The sequence below is a fragment of the Budorcas taxicolor genome, chromosome 4 (genome assembly GCF_023091745.1).
Source record: "Budorcas taxicolor isolate Tak-1 chromosome 4, Takin1.1, whole genome shotgun sequence".
In the NCBI taxonomy this organism is placed as follows: domain Eukaryota; kingdom Metazoa; phylum Chordata; class Mammalia; order Artiodactyla; family Bovidae; genus Budorcas; species Budorcas taxicolor.
This window is the reverse complement of record NC_068913.1, coordinates 25,302,852-25,324,093: the sequence shown is the minus strand read 5'-3', so window position 1 is coordinate 25,324,093 and position 21,242 is coordinate 25,302,852. Positions and strand designations below refer to the sequence as shown.

Sequence of the window (21,242 nt, the reverse complement as noted above, 5' to 3'; positions counted from 1 at the left end):
TTACTCTCCTGATTCATCTCACCCTCCCCTTCCTGAAAATGATCTTAAATATATGGGAGTGCTGCCAAATAATGAAGAGCATTGAAAAGTCAAATATATGATTGTAGAACTGATCAGAAATTTTGTTCATAATATTTAATGTTCTTTTGATGGTAGGCCTATCCAGATTTAATAGGGTTTGGATGGTGGTGTTAATATGTTATTATTACTCTGTTCTGTTTTATTTTTCTATGTTTTGAAATAAATCTGTGTTTCCTAATGATAACTAAGTGGTCTGTGTATGTAATGAATACAAATCATCACTAAACCACAATTAAGAGACAAGTGTTTTGGTTTGGTTTCGTTTAATTTAATGTCTCTTCTAAAATGTAGATTGGAATTTTTTTCTTACAGACCTTGCTGTAAATGGTGCTCCAGTTTCTATCATCATTCTGCCATCTTGAGCGTCACTGATTTGGTTAAAGAAATTATACTTCTTGCCCCTATCTCATTTAATGGCCAACAGTCAGTTATTCATTAGTTTTTTCTCCTCACTATTGTCAGCAAGATCTCTTTAAAATGAAAATTTAGAAATAATTTTTCACTGCTCCCAGATTACCCAACTCCTGTTTAAAAATTTTAATTATGTTAGAATAAATTCCAGTGTTCTTTTGATAATCTATAAGATCTTTTTTTTATTTGATTATCTAATTCTTTGTCTACTAAACTAATTTACATTCTTTACTTGCCATTTATCTGAAATATTTACAATTATTCAGAGTGCTATGTTATTCTGTGACTCTATGATGTAGCACTTTATATTCTTATCTATAAAATTCCACTATTCAACACATCAGCTCTTCCAAATTTTTCTCAGACATCACTTCCAATGTAAAGTCTTTCCTTACTCCTAAATTTCAACCCTTTTCCCTAAAGATAATCAAATTTACTAATATAAAGTTTTATATGTAAACTCCTTAGGGTAAATATCATAGATTTATATTTTAAATTTTATTTATATATTTTTCTTTTTTATTGCATTATATACTACCTCAGGGAAAGGTCTATTCTATATTTATCTACATATTTCCATTGCTTAATGCCGTGTCTGCAGTATGATAGATTTTTATTAATATCGGTTGAATCAGAATAAATCTTCCACCTACTGAAAGGAAGAATAAAGAATTTTTGATACATGTTAGCTGTGGAGTGGGTGTATAGCTCATGTTTAACACCAGGAATTCTAGAACAAGCTTATTTGCCAGTCAAATCTTGCTCCATCACTCCCTAGCACATCAAACAATTGTCTTTGGATTTTAGTGAGGTAATTGATTCTCAAGGGCAGATATCCCACCCACTCTTAATCCAATGTGAACTTATTTAAAACAAACAAGCAAACAAGTAGGCCAAGAGAGACAAAGTTGAGCAGCAGAGAGAGAGAGACAGACAGACAGACAGACAGAGGGGCAGAGAACACAAATGGTTCGTAAGCTCTCACTTCTGGTGGCCTTCCTTAGGACCTGTGGTCCATATCTGGCCTGAGCTCATTTTACCTGCATTTCTGTCCCTTGAAACCAATGGAATCCTAAAAAATAAAATTGAGTATATATACATATATATGTGTATTTTTATTAACAGCTTCAGGGTTTTGTATATTTGTTGAAAGTAAGATGGAAAATGAAAACTACCACTTGAAATAATCGTAGAAGCATTTATTAGCTTTGCTACTAGTACTATCTTGTTTTGTGTGTACATACACACACACACACTACACCTGTATCTATTTACAAAGAATTCCATAAACATTAATGTGTTCTAAAGAGGCAGAGGGAGACATTTCATTATACTTTGAATGAATTGAGTCAAAAATCTTGATTTGCCAGGATTGTGATGAAAAGCTCATTTTTTCTAATGTGAACATGTACTTTCTACCCCAGGATAAATCATTTTATTCAAAACGTAAAATGCTAAGCTGATTCTGATCTTTGGAAAAGGTGATGCTGTGCTTTTGCTGTTGCTGCTGTTATTTTCAAGCAAAAATGTGACGTCCTCTATACTTCTGCAGCTGAAGTGAGGAATGTCATTTATGACAACTCTTTTCAAATTGGAAAGTACCTTATTCATTTCTGAAATTGGAGAGATAGGGGAGCTTATAAATTTATTTCTCAAGTTGGAGAGTCTGAAGTACCTCATAAAAACGCGTAAACCATTACATGATCAGTAATAAGTCAAACTGATGATTATTGGTGATTATAAACTTTCTCATACAGTGTTCATACTGACAAGTATTTTTTTCACAATTCTAGACAAATGGTTGTGTGGTTGGTGAGACTATGCTTATAAAGGAGTCACAAATATATCATCCCATGTGATATCAAGGCTAAGAGAAGTGTGTCTAGCCAGTGGATAGATGTCGTAATGAAGCAGCCTGCACTACGTGTCTTCATGTTATTATATTTTTTCTATTATATGCAATGTGGATCCTCTGAGAAGTAGTTGCTGACAATCTATCTACTCAGAAGGGCTGTGAAGGTTTATTGTGAAGTAAAATTAAAAAAAAAAAAAAGAAACTTGTTAAAAAAAAAAAGAAGAAGAAGAAGAAAGAAAAGTAGGTGAGGAGGAATTAGCAGGATTCTGCAGGAGAAATGTTCAGTCCAAGGTTTGAACTTATTAAATTCTGTCGATCCAACAGAGAAGTCTGAAAGAAAGGTTACTCATTAGAAGAGTCCTTTGTTAAGCAGAAATGACCCAACTTGTATACCACAGTTTACTCAACTATCTGCTGCATCCAAAGAGTGGCCTTGGCTCAAAATTTGTGATGAATGAGAAAGACCTGGTAAATGGAAGCCATCATCTGAACCACGCTCTGCAGAGCTGGTCAAGGATGCTGTCCTTGCATCACCATGGCACATCCCTGTGGTGTGCAGCCACGCCTGACTCTGAGCGACTCTACAGACTGTAGCCCACTAGGCTTCTCTGTCCATGGGGATTTTCCAGGCAAGAATACTGAAGGAAATGGAGTGCCATTTCCTCCTCCAGGGGATCTTCCCAACCCAGGGATCAAACCTGAGTCTCCTGTGTCTGCTGCATTGCAGGAGGATCCTTTACAATTGAGCCATCTGGGCACACTGGAGATACATAGACAAAGAAAGGTGTGTGTTAATCAAGTTAGTAAGCACAGTTCTTTGAGAAACAGGACCGTTGGCCAAAATTCTAAATACTGTGTTTTTAAATTAGAAAGGTTTTGCTTACTGAAGTATCTAGTGCTCGAGTGGCAATTGGAAGGAGAGATATGGAAATAAAATCAATATTCTGTTCAATAAAACAAAAATAAGCAGTTAACCTGCATGTATACAAATCTTCGAAACAAATGAAACACAAAGCCATTTTCAAAATAGAATAAAAATTCAAGGATAAAAGGAAATAGATGATGAGCATAAGTAGAGCCATGCCAAAGAAAATGGAATAAAAGAAGGACCTAAAAAAGTCTTTTCTAAACTGGAACATATATTAAAGAAACCATACAACCCCTAAAATAACTATCACCTCCAAGAATGAGTTTGCCAGATGTGCAAGTGAGTATGTGGAATTAAAACATGTAATAAATCTGTAAGTTCGGATGTGATGTTCTCTGGTGTCTGAGCCCTTCTGCCTGAGATCCTGAGTAATGAAAAATTTACCAATGGCTTTTATTTTATTTGACAGAAAAAGAAGTATTTATTATTAAAACTTTCAAAATCTGGATAGAGAAGATAAGTGGATTCTCAGTACTGAGCATACAGTGTTCACATTAACTTTAGAATGAAGCAAAAGAGGATCTGCTATGGGACATTGACAGCAGTATCACACTAGTCAGTGTCAATATAGGTTTTGGAGGAAAATCACAGTTGTCACTGTCATTTTCACTCCTCGGCTAGATTTGCTCTATTAAATAAAGTGATATTTATAAATTAAATTTTCTCAAATTATAACATAAACAAGTTTGTATTTGCGTTTTTTTCTTTTTCACTTTCAGTAATAAAATCTTATGTTTAGAGCTTTTCATTTGTTGACAGCAGGGACTGGAAGAATAGAACTAAACTGTTTAAATTACTGAGATTTCCAGTGACCTCTTTCAGGTTGGCACATTGGAGCAGGTACTTAGTGAGCTAGCACCACAATATGTAATTTAGTAACAAAAATGGTTACTGGTTACAAATGAGTTATGCCGCCCTTAGTGGACTGTAGGACTGTGAATACCTGATTTAGTTTCCTCCCTCAAATTTAAAAATTTTTAGTTCAAGAAACTGGATCATGATGGCAGATGGAGTAAATAAAGGCATGTAACTCTTGTTTACCTGAAATACCCTAAAAAGATGAAAAATGTGTTTTTAAAAAAGATCTCCCTCCTGTGCTGGCAAACAAGAGAGTCAGAGCCAGGTGTCAAAATCATTCTGTCAGAATCAGCAGTTCTCACATAACCCAACTATAGGCAATTACACAGTGTAACTGAAAAAAACTATTAATACCAGAAATAGACCTATCAATAAATGTGCAGTTATTTTATCAAGAAATTTATAGCATTTTACTAAAAACGTGTGAGAGATCTGAGCAAGGGGAAGCAAGTTCACTGTTCCTAAATGTGAATACATATTCGTGAAGATGTCAGGTTTCGTCTAACCTCCCTTCCTATTCATTTATAACTCAGTCCAATCCCAAACAAAATACCAAGTAAAATAATCAGCATCAGTGATTTCTCTACAAAAAGAAGTTAATTTCAAAAACAATGACCACCATGAAACTTTGGAATTACATAGCTAGGTTCTTTCTTGACTTTTGATGTAAGAATAAAACTATTTATTTAGCTATGAACTGGGACATTTCCTTATGCCTAGAATTTTAGAACACCTAAAAGTTCCTTCTCAAGAGAAGTTCCCATGGACGACCTATGGTCTCTTTCATAGGAATCACTGTGAAAAGATGAGATGTAAAGACATGAAGAGATGATTTAAAAATTGGCTAAGAATCTGCATGGTACCTGTGTGGAGATGATCAACAAAGAGGGTGGAGCTGAAAACCCTGAAGTAATGAAAACATCAGTTACTTTAAGAACTAGAAATGGTATCTTTGGGAACTTTGGTCATAAAACCAATCATTAAAGGAAGAAAATCAGGTAGTTTGGGCTGAAAAGTATTGAACACATTTCCTGAGACTTTGACTTTCTTGCTCCCTCCCTCTCTTCCTCCTTCCTCTCTCTCTCTCTTTGCTATTTTAGTACTATCTTCTGGAAGGGGTATGTATATGTAGAGAGATTGGTGGAGAGTGGTGTTAATGTAATTAAACAAGAAGGCCACTAGACCGAGATGGCTCTCAGGCTTCAGGAGCGCATGGAAGCAAACCAAAATCTAAGTCAGAGTCAATGCAGCCACTAAGTCTGAGGAGATAAAACCCAAGAACAACCTATTGCATAGCCAACTAGGCTTTCCTGTTTATGGCAACTGTCTAAACTATAGCCAATCAATGTCCTTGCTTTGCTTCCTCATCTTCTCTATAAAAAGGTCTCCCCTAATTCCTGTCAATATAGCCCTCCTCACTACACTGGGTTTCATCCTACCCAATTCAAATTGGTATATGCTAAAATCAACTCTTGAAAATTAAATGTGCCTCAGCTTATCTTTTAACAGGGTTGCTTCACAAGGTAAGAAACTACCCAGTTCCTTTTTGCATGTTTACCATCTGCCATCTACTAAAATATCTTCTGTCATGAAAGGGTTCCTCTGTTGAAGATCCCATCCTCATGAGGTCACCAGAACTGCCTGGAGGCCTTCTTAGCTACATCATTGAAAATTTTGCAGATGGAAGGGAAACAAATGCCTATCACAGCAGTTGGGGATGCTAAAAGATACAATGATATGGGTGCCAGGTTGACTGGATGTTGATTTAATTCTTGTAAAAATTGTTTGAATAATATAATGATTTAGAAGTTGTATAAGGGTTTCAAAACAGTGCATTTAAGTTGTACATGTACAATATAATAGAGTCTGCAGTATAACAGATTCTGTGCAACTATACAAGTGTGAACTTAATTTTGAAATTTCACTGTATGTTATATTCACTCATTCATGCAAAACTCTATAAATGAGTCTATTTGCCTTATTGTCAAATTATATCATTTAGGCCTTTATGTACAATATTTTGGGACAGGTATAAAATCTGTAGTATATAGAAATAGGCATGGTAAAAATCATCACAGACTCATGTTAAAAAGAGGAGCTTACAAAACACATGTCAAGATGTAATGTGAGGGAAGGGTATCAGGGTTATTGTTAGGTGAATAATAGCTAGCAGCAGAAAACATATTCATAACCCTTCCCATCCTTGTAGACACATCTGTAATATTTCTCAGTCTTCCTTGGTTGGAATTAATCTCTCTATTTCCTTCTCATGTTCTTACGCTTCCCAATCCCTACTTTTAACATATTCTATTTTATATTTCTGGAGAAGGCAGTGGCACCCCACTCCAGCACTCTCGCCTGGAAAATCCCATGGACGGAGGAGCCTGGTTTTGTGATATAAGAAAATATCTCCAGTACTAGGCAGTATTATTTATTTTATCCATCCCAAAGTTATCACAGGGTAAATAACTCTTTAAGTGGGTCAAAGAAGCTTTCACACAGTTCCTATTGGGACATTTCCAGAAACCTTCAGAAGTAATATAGAAAGAAAAAAAAAAAAAAAGAGGAGAATCAGCAATTTTCAAAGATTGCTTGAGAACTAATTTTTGGAGGCATTGAAAAATGCTTAGAGTTTTTTATTAATGGTTTTTACACCATTTTTGGTTTTAAAAATGAAGCAAAAATATTTAAGAAGATAATAGATTCAAAAATATGAAATTTGAACCATGAAACTAAAAAACTAAGAGGTTCACAAATTCAGATTTGGTGTTAGCATATGATTGGTCTGCTACAGGTTAGAGAGACCATTCCTTTTGCAATGGAATTGTGAAGGGTGATTTAGAGAAGCCAGGGAGAGAGAAACAAGAAGGAAGGCTACATAAATGTTTTAACGTTGTTCTCTGTTCATTTGCCTTTTGTATTTTTTTGAATGAAATGTCTTTTCTCTCTCTCTCTCTCTCTTTTTTTTTTTTTAACCAAAGCAAAGTCTCATGCTTCATATACAACCCAAACTTCATCTTAACATCTGCTGTGCTGCACACATGGGTATATTTATCTTTTTCTTCTCTAAGAGCCCATATTTTTTATGCAATTAAGTTGGTTGGTGATGTTATGATAATATTTCTTATACAGACACAGGAATGTTGTTAGAAGCCAAGAGGTTCTAATTAAAAGCTGAGAAGCTGTCATACTCATTCATGTAGCCTCTCTGGTACAGATAGAATGCATATCAATTTTTGGATAAATAGAATTAATTAGCAACACACTTTCACATCCCATAAAAATGTGGGCTCCTCTAGTATGTTACTGGGTTTCCCTGATGGCTCAATGGTGAAGAATCTTCCTGCACCCGGGTTCGACCATGGGTTGGGAAGATCCCCTGGAGAAGGAAATGGCTACCCACTCCAGTATTCTTGCCTGGGAAATGCCTGGTGGGGTACAGTTAATGGGGTTCCAAAAGAGTCAGACACAACGGAGTGACTAAACAACAACAATGAATATGTTACTACTTGGCAGCAGATTTTGCATTTCAAAAAAGGCTTCATAAAATCTTTACCAGATATTGAATGAAACTAATGAAATAACAGCACATACATAATAATCAACTTTACAGTAACAGTACTCAGCCTTTTAACAAATTTAGAGTCCTTTATGTGTGGGCATGAACAGTATGAAAAGGCAAAGTGATAGGACTCTGAAAGAGGAACTCCCCAGGTCAGCAGGTGCCCAATATGCTACTGGAGATCAGTGGAGAAATAACTCCAGACAGAATGAAAGGATGGAGCCAAAACAAAAACAATACCCAGTTGTGGATGGGACTGGTGATAGAAGCAAGGTCTGATGCTGTAAAGAGCAATATTGCATAGGAACCTGGAATGTCAAGTCCATGAATCAAGGCAAATTGGAAGTGGTCAAACAGGACATGGCAAGCGTGAACCTCAACATTCTAGCAATCAGCAAACTAAAATGGACTGGAATGGGTGAACTTAACTCAAATGACCATTATATCTACTACTGTGGGCAGGAATCCCTTAGAAGAAATGGAGTAGCCATCATGGTCAACAAAAGAGTCTGAAATGCAGTACTTGGATGCAATCTCAAAAATGACAGAATGATATCTGTTCGTTTCCAAGGCAACCCAATCAATATCACAGTAATCCAAGTCTATGCCCCAACCAGCAACACTGAAGAAGCTGAACTTGAACGGTTCTATGAAGACCTACAAGACCTTTTAGAACTAACACCCAAAAAAGATGTCCTCCTCATTACAGGGGACTGGAATGCAAAAGTAGGAAGTCAAGAAACACCTGGAGTAACAGGCAAATTTGGCCTTGGAATGAGGAATGAAGCAAGGTAAAGACTAATAGAGTTTTGCCAAGAAAATGCACTGGTCATAGCAAACACCCTCTTCCAACAACACAAGAGAAGACTACACATGGACATCACCAGATGGTCAACACCAAAATCAGATTGATTCTATTCTTTGCAGCCAAAGATGGAGAAGCTCTATACAGTCAACAAAAACAAGACCAGGAGCTGACTGTGGCTCAGATCATGAACTCCTTATTGCCAAATTCAGACTGAAATTGAAGAAAGTAGGGAAAACCACTAGACCATTCAGGTATCACCTAAATCAAATCCCTTATGGTTATACAGTGGAAGTGAGAAATAGATGTAAGGGACTAGATCTGATAGATAGAGTGCCTGATGAATTGTGGACAGAGATTGGTGACATTGTACAGGAGACAGGGATCAAGACCATCCCCATGGAAAAGAAATGCAAAAAAGGAAAATGGCTTTCTGAGGAGGCCTTACAAATAGCTGTGAAAAGAAGAGAAGCAAAAAGCAAAGGAGAAAAGGAATGATATAAGCATCTGAATGCAGAGTTCCAAAGAATAGCAAGGAAAGATAAGAAAGCCGTCCTCAGCCACCAATGCAAAGAAATAGAGGAAAAGAACAGAATGGGAAAGACTAGAGATCTCTTCAAGAAAATTGGAGACACCAAGGGAACATTTCATGCAAAGATGGGCTCAACAAAGGACAGAAATGGTATGGACTTAACAGAACATTTCATGCAAAGATGGGCTCAACAAAGGACAGAAATGGTATGGACTTAACAGAAGCATAAGATATTAAGAAGAGGTGGCAAGAATACACAGAAGAACTGTACAAAAAAGATCTTCACAACCCAGATAATCACGATGGTGTGATCACTCACCTAGAGCCAGGCATCGTGGAATGTGAACTCAAGTGGGCCTTAGAAAGCGTCATACGAACAAAGCTAGTGGAGGTGATGGAATTCCAGGGGAGCTATTTCAAATCCTGAAAGATGATGCTGTGAAAGTGCTGCACTCAATACGCTAGCAAATTTGGAAAACTCAGCAGTGGCCACAGGACTGGAAAAGGTCAGTTTTCATTCCAATTCCAAAGAAAAGCAATGCCAAAGAATGCTCAAACTACCACACAATTGCATTTATCTCACATGCTTGTAAAATCATGCTCAAAATTCTCCAAGCCAGGCTTCAGCAATACATGAACCGTGAACTTCCAGATGTTCAAGCTGGTTTTAGAAAAGGCAGAGGAACCAGAGATCAAATTGCCAACATCCGCTGGATCATGGAAAAAGCAAGAGAGTTCCAGGAAAACATCTATTTCTGCTTTATTGACTCTGCCAAAGCCTTTGACTGTGTGGAACACAATCAACTGTGGAAAATTCTGAAAGAGATGGGAATACCAGGCACCTGACCTGCCGCTTGAGAAACCTATATGCAAGTCAGGAAGCAACAGTTAGAACTGGACATGGAACAACAGACTGGTTCCAAATAGGAAAAGGAGTATGTCAAAGCTGTATATTGTCACCCTGCTTATTTAACTTATATGCAGAGTACATCATGAGAAACGCTGGGCTGGAAGAAGCACAAGCTAGAATCAAGACGGCCAGGAGAAATATCAATAACCTCAGATATGCAGATGCACCACCCTTTTGGTAGAAAGTGAAGAAGAACTAAAAAGCCTCTTGATGAAAGTGAAAGAGGGGAGTGAAAAAGTTAGCCTAAAGCTCAACATTCAGCAAATGAAGATCATGGCATCTGTTCCCATCACTTCATGGGAAATAGATGGGGAAACAGTGGAAACATTGTCAGACTTTATTTTTCTATGCTCTGAAAGCACTGCAGATGGTGACTGCAGGCATGAAATTATAAGATGCTTACTCCTTGGATGAAAAGTTATGACCAACCTAGATAGTATATTCAAAAGCAGAGATATTACTTTGCCAACAAAGGTCTGTCTTGTCAAGGCTATGGTTTTTCCAGTGATAATGTATGGATGTGAAAGTTGGACTGTGAAGAAAGCTGAGTGCTGAAGAATTGATGCTTTTTAACTATGGTGTTGGAGAGGACTCTTGAGAGTGCCTTGGACTGCAAGGAGATCCCACCAGTCCATTCTGAAGGAGATCAGCCCTGGGTGTTCTTTGGAAGGACTGATGCTAAAGCTGAAACTCCAGTACTTTGGCCACCTCATGTGAAGAGTTGACTCATTGGAAAAGACTTTGATGCTGGGAGGGATTGGGGGCAGGAGGAGAAGTGGATGACAGAGGATGAGATGATTGGATGGCATCACGGACTCGACGGACATGAGTCTGAGTGAACTCCGGGAGTTGGTGATGGACAGGGAGGCCTGGCGTGCTGCAATTCATGGGGTCTCAAAGAGTCAGACATGACTGAGTGAATGAACTGAACCAAACTTACTATGTGGGCATCAGAGTCATTGTGAGGAGGCAAAACTAGTTTTGATTTGGGGAAGATTTGTTTACATAAATCACTGTATTCAAAAGTCTTTGAAAAGTGTCAAGTAGCCTCACTTGAGCTTTGCCAATGTTAGTTTTAATCTGTCTCTTAAAATGATCACTTTTCCATGTTACAGGTATTATTGTCCCCCAGAAGATATATATATCTCATACTGGCTTCGTCAATGGAACTTGTGATCATTCTTTCTAAAGAATTACATTCTAAAGGCCTAAAGTCAAATGAAGAGATGCCCACCTTCAGATATGCCTTCTGCTTATAGTGCTTGTACAGCAAATACTTACATGGTTATTACCTGTATATTCATGATCCTGTGTATCATCTGTGACTATCAACTTAGCACAGTTTCAGTCAGACATTTTATCCTGTTCTGTTTATCACTGCCTTCCATTTTCACTGGGTGTTGATGTTTTAAACCATATCTTTCTGTCCCAGCTCCTGAACTCTGTTTCCAGCTGGCATCTTCTTAGACAAGCAGTTCTAGGTATTCCTGAAGCTACATGTTCACATCAATATCATTAAATGTCTCCCTCCTCCTTCTGCTGCTTTGCAGTGTTCAGAGATGAATTTCAGGTGTTTTTTGAAGTCAGTGAGTTTGAACTGGAGCACTTTGGCTGGTTCTTTGAGCGAACTTGACTGTCCTTCCAGATAAGTCACCGTTAGTCCAGGAAGTAAAATTTTATAGGACTGGCTTTTTATAGGATTGGCTTTCCCGTTCTCAGCCAAGAAGGTTGACTCTATCCTCCAGTGAAAAGTTGGACCTGTTCAGTATTAGCATTAAGTTTTGCCAAATAGAGGGTTTGTGGCATCAGAGGACTGGCCTCCACTACAGATGGCTCAAAGGCATTGAAGGTGTATGTAATCAGTTTTTTCCTCCTGTTGACTTTAAGATACTCTACCCTTCAGGCAGCAAATCCTTTGGCTAGGTCATTGCCCCTCAAAGTATGCCAACTTTTTACTTTGCAAGTAATCAAAGCAACATATAACAAAATTTTCAAGGGAAACTCGGAGATTTGACCCTTGTGTTCATAATTTAGACAGTATCATTGAAGTACCACGCAGCTGATGCAGGAGTAGTGGGAAAGCCATTTTCATAGCCATAAACAGGGCCTCTTTGGTTCCAAAGGACATTGAAACTGCCTCTAGCCAGTAGCATCAGGGTTACAGCTCCCTGTCCAAAATCCTGTTTGTGTTCTGCTTTAAAACCACTCAGAGCCTGACAACCAGGACAGACCATCAGTAAGTAAGGGGGAGGTGGGCTGGTTTTGTACGCTAGTGATATCTAAATTTGATGCAGTCACTGCACAATTACAAAACATTACCATTTGTATAGTACATTGAGAAAATGTAAAGGACCAGTTACAGTCAGAGGGATGAATTGTGGCCTCTGTAGGCCTACATGGCCCCACTGGAAGGTTAGGAGATCCAAGCAGTGCTATGCTCAAACCAAACCTATTGAACTAAGAGTAAATAAACCTAGATTTTTGGTCCTTGTTCTGCCTCTTCAATAGCTTCATGAACTGGGTCTTCAAAATTGTAGACAATATTTGCTAAAAGCAACACAGAACATAAATCATTTTCTTATGCAGTATCTTATTTAAAACCTGGCTATCCTATGATATTGGTCATTGTCTTAATTCATTCAGGCTTCTATATTAGAATCTCAGAACCTGGGTAGCTTAAACAATAAATATTTTTGACTATTCTAGAGGCTGAAAGGTACATGATCTCAGTGCAAACACCTAGGTTTCCAGGTAAGGAGGACTCTCTTCCTGGCTTGAATTCAGCCATCTTCTTCTTATATCCTCTAATGGGGAGAAACAGACAGCAAGCTCTGGTCTCTTCCTCTTCTTATAAGTATACTGATCCCATCATGGGACAATACCCACATGTCATCTTCTATGTCTAATTACCTCCCAAATGTCCCACCTCCAAATATCACCGCACTGGAGTTGGGGGCTTATTGCTTCATGATAGGAATTTGAGGAGGACACATTTAGTCTATAACACCATCCTATAGGGTCATTAAATCTCTTAAGTGACAAACTTAGGTTAAATGGTTCTCCTAGGACATTGACTATTACATTATAGTTGGATTTTGAATCAAAACCATCTGTCTCCAACTATCATTTTTTGTTTTAAACCATTGTACATGGCTTAATAATTTTACCCTACTTTGAAAACAAATAATTTTCCAACAACATTCTTTTTGACTCTTAATACAATAGCAAAGCAACCATTTTTAATACATGTAGTATTTACCCATTTCCTTTCCAAGTATTAACAGAATTATTCCTATATGACAAGTGCTGGTGCCACAGAAAAAAGGAGCTCACAGTGTGGTCAAGGGGACAAGTTAACACACAATTACAGTTTGCAAAGGTGCCATAATAGAAACAATGTAAGCCTGGGAAAGAGACCCAACAGCAGAGGTTGGGAAGGGGAATGGGCTAAAAACTCAGTTAATGTGGGACAATATACCTGCTTCCCTGGTGGCTCAGACCGTAAAGAATCTCCCTGCAATACAGAACACCCGGGTTCAGTCACTGAGTCAAGAAGAGCCCTGGAGAAGGAAATGGCAATCTGCTCCGGTATTCTTGCCTGGAGAATTCCGAAGACATAGGAACCTGGTGGGCAACAATCCATGGGGTTGTCACGAGTCAGACATGACTTAGTGACAAAGAGTCAAGAGCCGGATACCTAAATTGAATTTTGAAAGATGAGGAGAAAGTAATTTTTGATGGTGTGCCCAAAAGATAGAGTTTTAAAGATAAAAGAAAGGGTTCATGTGAGAGCAAACAGAAATAATACAGTGCTTTGGGAAACCAGATGCTTTATGGTTTAAGAATTGGGCATGACAGTGAAAGTGGTAGGATATGATTTCACTAGATTGTCAAATAGTGATATTTTACAAATTGCACATTTTGCTAAAAAACTATAGACTTCTGGTTACAAGGAAGGAAGGGAAATAAGATGATCAGATTAGATTCATGGAATATATTTAATTTGGAGAATAAATTGTGAGAGAAAGAGCACTGTAGATTGGAAAAACAAAATGCAGGTAAATTGAAAAAATATTTTAAAAAAGGATTGAAACAAAGGCTGACATATGAATAGAGTACTTGATAGAGTGATTAAGGGAGTCAGAAATCAACAGGCTGTATGGATGACTGTACTTAGTCAGGGTGAAGACTAGAAAGTCAAAGATAACTCCCGAGTTTCTGACTTGAGCAACTTTGTTGAAGTTCATGCCAATCACAGAAGAAGGGAAAACAGGAGGATGATCAAGTATACATGTGTTTATTTGGGGTGAAAAGTTGAGGTTGAAGCACCACTAATAATAGAAATCTATTTCTAGAAAGAACTTAGGCAAATACAAAGAAATATTTCTGAGGTCAAAGTTCTACTTAATGGAAAAGGTATAGTTCTGATAACTTATGAAAAGTGTGTAGAATGAAAGTCAAAGAGTGGAATTCCAAGATTTAAGAAATTAAAAGAGAATTGAGCTTGCAAAAGAGATTGTGAAGCACTATTTAATTTTTTTTTTTTTTTTTTGATCTAGGGTATAGCCAACTAGCAAACAGTATTGTGTGAAGCACTAACTTTGACAAGACTTGTTCACAGGGGTTCTCTCTACTTCTCTTCTTCACTCTGCAGTTGAAAAATCTGGCTTCTGCCCTAAAGTTTCCATTGGACTGGCACCTGCAAATTATCTTCATTGTTGAATCAAATGTGTGCTTCCAAGTTCTAATTTTATTTGACGTCTCAACAACTTATCGCAGTTGATCTCACAGGATTCCAGACACTTTGTTTTCTTTATACCTGACAGTCTTCTGAGAAAGTGAAAGTGAAAGTTGCTCAGTCGTGTCCAACTCTTTGCAACCCGAAGGACTATACAGTCCATGGAATTCTCTAGGCCAGAATACTGGAGTGGGTAGCCTATCCCTTCTCTAGGGGATCTTCCTGACTCAGGTATCAAACCTGGGTCTCCTGCATTGCAGGCAGATTCTTTACCAACTGAGCCAAGTGGGAAGCCCTATTGAGACTTCTTCCTGACTCTTTGGCTTAAGTCTCTTTTGTTGGCCACTCTTCCTCTAATGAACCTTCTAATTGTAGACTTTCTTCAGACTCAACTGTATACCAGCTCCTGTTTGTGTGTTCTCCCTGTAGCTTCTATGTATTTGGAAAAATATTTACATACCAGTGACATCTAAATTTGATCCTGAACCTAAACTTCTCTTCAGATCTCTGGACCTATGTAGACAACTATTTACTCATAATCCCCACTTAGATATCTAGTAGGCATCTACTTTACATATTTTATATATTCTATATTTAATATATTTTATTATATATTCTTCTTATCTCCTTTGTCTTTACCTAATTGATGCTTTTGAACTGTGGTGTTGGAGAAGACTCTTGAGAATCCCTTGGACTGCAAGGAGATCCATCCAGTCCATCCTAAAGGAAATCAGTCCTGAATAGTCATTGGAAGGACTGATGCTGAAGCCGAAACTCCAATACTTTGGACACTGATGCGAAGAAATGACTCATTTGAAAGACCTTGATGCTGGGAAGGATTGAAGGTGGGAAGAGAAGGGGACAACAGAGGATGAAATGGCTGGATGGCATCACCAAATCAATGGACATGAGTTTGAGTAAACTCAGGGAGTTAGTGTTGATGGACAGGGGGCCTGGCATACTACAGCAGTCCATGGGGTCGCAAAGAGTCGGACACGACTGAGCGACTGAACTGAACTAAATATCTAATATATAAGTAATTATTGGATTTGGTTCTTCCTCCAGAATGTCTCAACTAGGTCCACATTTACTTATCTTGACACCAGCTCTGTAATTCAAAGGAATCACCATGCTTACCAGAATGACTCTAAGAGCCTCCTGTTAACCTTCTAAGTTTCACTCTCTCTGTTCTTGCAGTTTATTCTCAATTCTGTGGCTGGAGTGATTATTTTAAATGCAAATCTCATCTTTACACTGCTTAAATCAATTAACAGCTTACTGTAATATGATAAAACTCAAAACCTTGGTGCTCCTTGCAAGGCTTTGCATAACTTTTTATTTTTCAGCCTCACCTCATAACTCTCTACCTAATATTTAATGTATTTCTCCAAACTCATCCTCAGTGCTCATCTCTCCGAAGTGCTCTCTACCCATGACTAAAAGACTCTTTGTCATGGCCATCACCATGGACATCAGTTGTCGCTTAGAAGTGCAGCATCTCGGCACATAGAGAGCAATTTAATGTGGAGGTCGAAGAGTCGGAGATGACATCCAGGTTTTTCACTTGAACAAGCAGATCTACATCATTTTCTCTCTTCACGCATACTTAAATCTGAGATTCCCTACATGGATGAAACTTTAGAAAAGCCTTCTTTGATCCCCTGATAGAGTGCTTCTCACATTAGAGCAGCATCAGAATCATCTGGAGGGCTTGCTGCTGCTGCTGCTCAGTCGCTTCAGTCGTGTCTGACTCTGCGACCCCATAGATGGCCTCCTACCAGGCTCCCCCGTCCCTGGGATTCTCCAGGCAAGAACACTGGAGTGGGTTGCCATTTCCTTCTCCAATGCATGAAAGTGAAAAGTGACAGTGAAGTCGCTCAGTCGTGTCCGACTGCCAGCGACCCCATGGACTGCAGCCTACCAGGCTCCTCAATCTGGAGGGCTTAGTAAATCACAGATGTCTGGGTCCCAACCCTAGAGTCTCTTACTCAGTAAGGCTGGTATGAAAGGCCGAAATCCATGTTTCCAGCAAGTCCCCAGGTGCTGTTCATGCTGCAAGTCCAAGGACCACACCTTAAGAAGCCTTGCTCTGCTGAGAAGTTCGCAGTCTTAGCTGCATGGTAGGAATAACTGGTGGAGTTTTTTTTAAAAAAAACACTGATTCCTGTACCACATGCTAAGTCAGTTAGATAAGCATTTCTGGGACCTTCCTATGGGTCCTGAACTTAAGATGGCAAGCGTTAGCTTCTTCAGATACTTGGGGGACCTATAATAACATCCTGATCTCTGATTACTATCTTAAGATAAAACACTTTAAGATTTTCTTGTCTGTTATTGCTGCTGAAAGTTAAACCCCATGTTTGTTGTTGTGAATTTACAATTTGGAAATGTCCTCCACATTCTAATTAACCCAGTAAAGTGTTAAATTTTTGTATGTTGTAGTTAATACAGAGACTTAGCATATTTCAGTGGGATGGAGGGTGGGTATTTAGAGGATTCGTCTGCCAAGTCACTGTTTTAAATGGCATGCTGAAAAGTTTGAAGTTAAAAAGTAAAATTTCAGTACAAACATAAGAGGGAAGAGTTGTTATGAATTTTCATAATGAGTGGATTTAAAGTAAATAATCTTTCAGTCCAGATTAAGGAAAAAAACCAGTGGAGATAGAAAAGGGTGACATTAGGATGTTTGTAATCTCAGAATTATTCTATTTTGGATACTCTGATACAGTCTTCCTATTGAACCACATTTTCTAGACCTCAAGAATTATTTTTCTTCTCTTGCAAGTTTCTCTTCAGATAGGAAAATACAATCGTCAATATGTTATACTTAGATTTGTAAACTACCTATTAATAGAGGGGATTGCTCCAGGTGTGTTGGTTAAACAAATGACTTTTTACCCTTTAGTATTTTGACCTTGGGAGGAGTATATTTCACTTTGGGTCTTCATAATATGCGGGTTTTATGTGGAAGCCAGTGACTGGGGAAGGTTAAGAATTAATGTGGAAAGTTGTGCAATGAAAGCCGTAGATGAATGGTAATGGACTGATTGGAGTTATTGAACCCTCTAAAATAAAGAAAAAATGAGAGATGCATGGATAGGGCTTGCTTCAGCAGCACATATACTAAAATTGGAATGATGCAGTGAAGATCAGCATGGCCCCTGCTCAAGAATGACAAGCAAATTCATGAAGTGTTCCATATTAAAAAAAAAAATGATTGGACAAAAATACTGGAACTGAGTACATTCAGCTATGTCTAATATATCTCTTTCAGCAATTGCTTTTCTTGAACTTCTATTTGAAGATACATGATAAACTATTTATGATACAAATTAAGATAACCACATGTATTTTCAGATTTGTTTGATTTTAAAGTGCTTTATGTATATAAACCAAGAAGAGTGTTTTCTTATGTGGATTATTCAGTACATACTATTATGCTGCTGCTGCTGCTAAGTCACTTCATTTGTGTCCAACTCTGCGACCCCATAGACGGCAGCCCATCAGGCTCCCCCATCCCTGGGATTCTCCAGGCAAGGACACTGGAGTGGGTTGTCATTTCCTTCTCCAATGCATGAAAGTGAAAAGTGAAAGTGAAGACGCTCAGTAATGTCCAGCTCTTAGTGACCCCATGGACTGCAGCCTACCAGGCTGCTCTGTCCATAGGATTTTCCAGACAAGAGTACTGGAGTGGGGTGCCATCGCCTTCTCCGACATTCTATTATACGATCATATAATTACATTAACCTGACTCCAGTGTATTCAGAATAAATCTCATTAATACAAGAATAGTGGTTAAATATACGTATACATATTTTCTGTGTTTCAAAAAGCTAAGGATGCAAAAATAAATTATTAGGTAGAAATTTACATTTGAACAGTAATTCACCTAGAAACAAGTGGAATGACAGAAACATAAATTAAAAGACTCATAAGAGAACAGTTTTGTTTTTGTAAAGGAAATTGTTTTACAAGCAAAGTGACAAATGGCTTAAAACAATATTCTTGTTGCTAGGCTCTTAGATACCTAAACAGACCTTATACTTTTTAGGTTTAAGCATAACAAACTGAAACATTATAAAGATGCTTAGTAAAAATAAGAAGATGACTCACTATAAAAATTAGAATTTTGCTCTTCTACTAGTTCTTGAAACTGTATACAACAGATAATTCTTTCTTCAGACTTTCTGCCTTTTTTTGTTAATCACTTGTCTTAACAACAGTCTCACTATGTGAATTTTTTTAATTTTAAAAAAATACAATATTATTTAAATATTCTCTTAGGTTGTAACCTATTATTTCTTGCATGTTAGAAACAAACTATTTTATTTGGAAACATTTTTCCACTATTTCTGTCTGATGAAAAATATAAAGTGGCTAGTTTTGATGAATCAATCCAGTATAACAACAACAGATTAAGAAACTTGATTCAAATGTTAGAAGAATCTTGCCAAGTGATATAGGTACAGTATTGAGAAAGGAATTTCAAAAGACAGAGTAATCTTCTTTCATTCTTTCTTTTTTTTTTTATTACTCATTGGCTATGTAACTGTGGGCAGGTCATGTCTCCTTCTGAAATTTATCAACTGCCCAACTTTCATGATGACATAGACTCCTTGGGTGCAAGACAGTCAGAAACTTTGAGGTCTTGATATTTGTATTTTAATAAACGACAGAAATTGTATGGACCTAACAGAAGCAGAAGATATTAAGAAGAGGTGGCAAGAATACACAGAAGAACTGTACAAAAAAGATCTTCATGACCCGGATAATCACGATGGTGTGATCACTCATCTAGAGCCAGACATCCTGGAATGTGAAGTCAAGTGGGCCTTAGAAAGCATCACTATGAACAAAGCTAGTGGAGGTGATGGATTTCCAGTGGAGCTATTTCAAATCCTGAAAGATGATGCTGTGAAAGTGCTGCACTCAATACGCTAGCAAATTTGGAAAACTCAGCAGTGGCCACAGGATTGGAAAAGGTCAGTTTTCATTCCAATCCCAAAGAAAGGCAATGCCAAAGAATGCTCAAACTACCACACAATTGCACTTATCTCACATGCTAGTAAAGTCATGCTCAAAATTCTCCAAGCCAGGCTTCAGCAATACATGAACCGTGAACTTCCAGATGTTCAAGCTGGTTTTAGAAAAGGCAGAAGAACCAGACATCAAATTGCCAACATCCGCTGGATCATGGAAAAAGCAAGAGAGTTCCAGAAAAACATCTATTTCTGCTTTATTGACTCTGCCAAAGCCTTTGACTGTGTGGATCACAATCAACTGTGGAAAATTCTGAAAGAGATGGGAATACCAGACCACCTGACCTGCCGCTTGAGAAATCTGTATGCAGGTCAGGAAGCAACAGTTAGAACTGGACATGGAACAACAGACTGATTCCAAATAGGAAAAAGAGTAGGTCAAGGCTGTATATTGTCACCCTGCTTATTTAACTTCTATGCAGAGTACATCATGAGAAACGCTGGACTGGATGAAGCACAAGCTAGAATCAAGATTGCTGGGAGAAATATCAATAACCTCAGATATGCAGATGACACCACCCTTTTGGCAGAAAGTGAAGAGGAACTAAAAAGCCTCTTGAAGAAAGTGAAAGTGGAGAGTGAAAAAGTTGGCTTAAAGCTCAACATTCAGAAAACGAAGATCATGGCATCTGGTCCCATCACTTCATGGGAAATAGATGGGGAAACAGTGGAAACAATGTTTTTTTTGGGGGGGGGTCTCCAAAATCACTGCAGATGGTGACTGAAGCCATGAAATTAAAAGACGCTTACTCCTTGGAAGGAAAGTTTTGACCAACCTAGATAGCATATTCAAAAGCAGAGACATTACTTTGCCGACTAAGGTCCGGCTAGTCAAGGCTATTGTTTTTCTGTGCTCATGTATAGATGTGAGAGTTGGACTGTGAAGAAGGCTGAGCGCTGAAGAATTGATGATTTTGAACTGTGGTGTTGGAGAAAACTCTTGAGAGTCCCTTGGACTGCAAGGAGATCCAACCAGTCCATTCTGAAGGAGATCAGCCCTGGGATTTCTTTGGAGAGAATGATGCTGAAGCTGAAACTGCAGTACTTTGGGCACCTCATGCGAAGAGTTGACTCATTGGAAAAGACTCTGATGCTGGGAGGGATTGGGGGCAGGAGGAGAAGGGGACGACAGAGGATGAGATGGCTGGATGGTATCACTGACTCGATGGGCGTGAGTCTGAGTGAACTCCGGGAGTTGGTGATGGACAGGGAGGCCTGGCGTGCTGCGATTCATGGGGTTGCACAGAGTCGGACACGACTGAGCGACTGAACTGAACTGAACTGAACTGTACGCTTATAGTTTTGAAATGGGAATTGAGGATGCTCTCATTGAGCTATATCATATTAAAAAGATACAGAATCGACTACAACTTATGAAATGTAGATTTAAATTTATTTTAATTAATATATTTAAAAATTGTATTTATTTATTTTTGCTGTGCTGAGTAATTGCTGCTCTGTGGTGAGCGCGGGGCTTCTCTCTAGTTGCAGTGCACAGGCTTCTCATTTCAGTGGCTTCCTTT

General features: G+C 38.2%; 1 non-coding gene across 1 annotated transcript; it reads left to right on the top strand.

Moving 5' to 3' along the window:
- Nucleotides 1–17,783: 17,783 nt before the first annotated feature.
- LOC128047121 (U6 spliceosomal RNA) lies at nucleotides 17,784–17,886 on the top strand. Its single transcript, XR_008199309.1, has one exon. It is a non-coding gene; the product is annotated as a U6 spliceosomal RNA (small nuclear RNA).
- The last annotated feature ends 3,356 nt before the right edge of the window (nucleotides 17,887–21,242 follow it).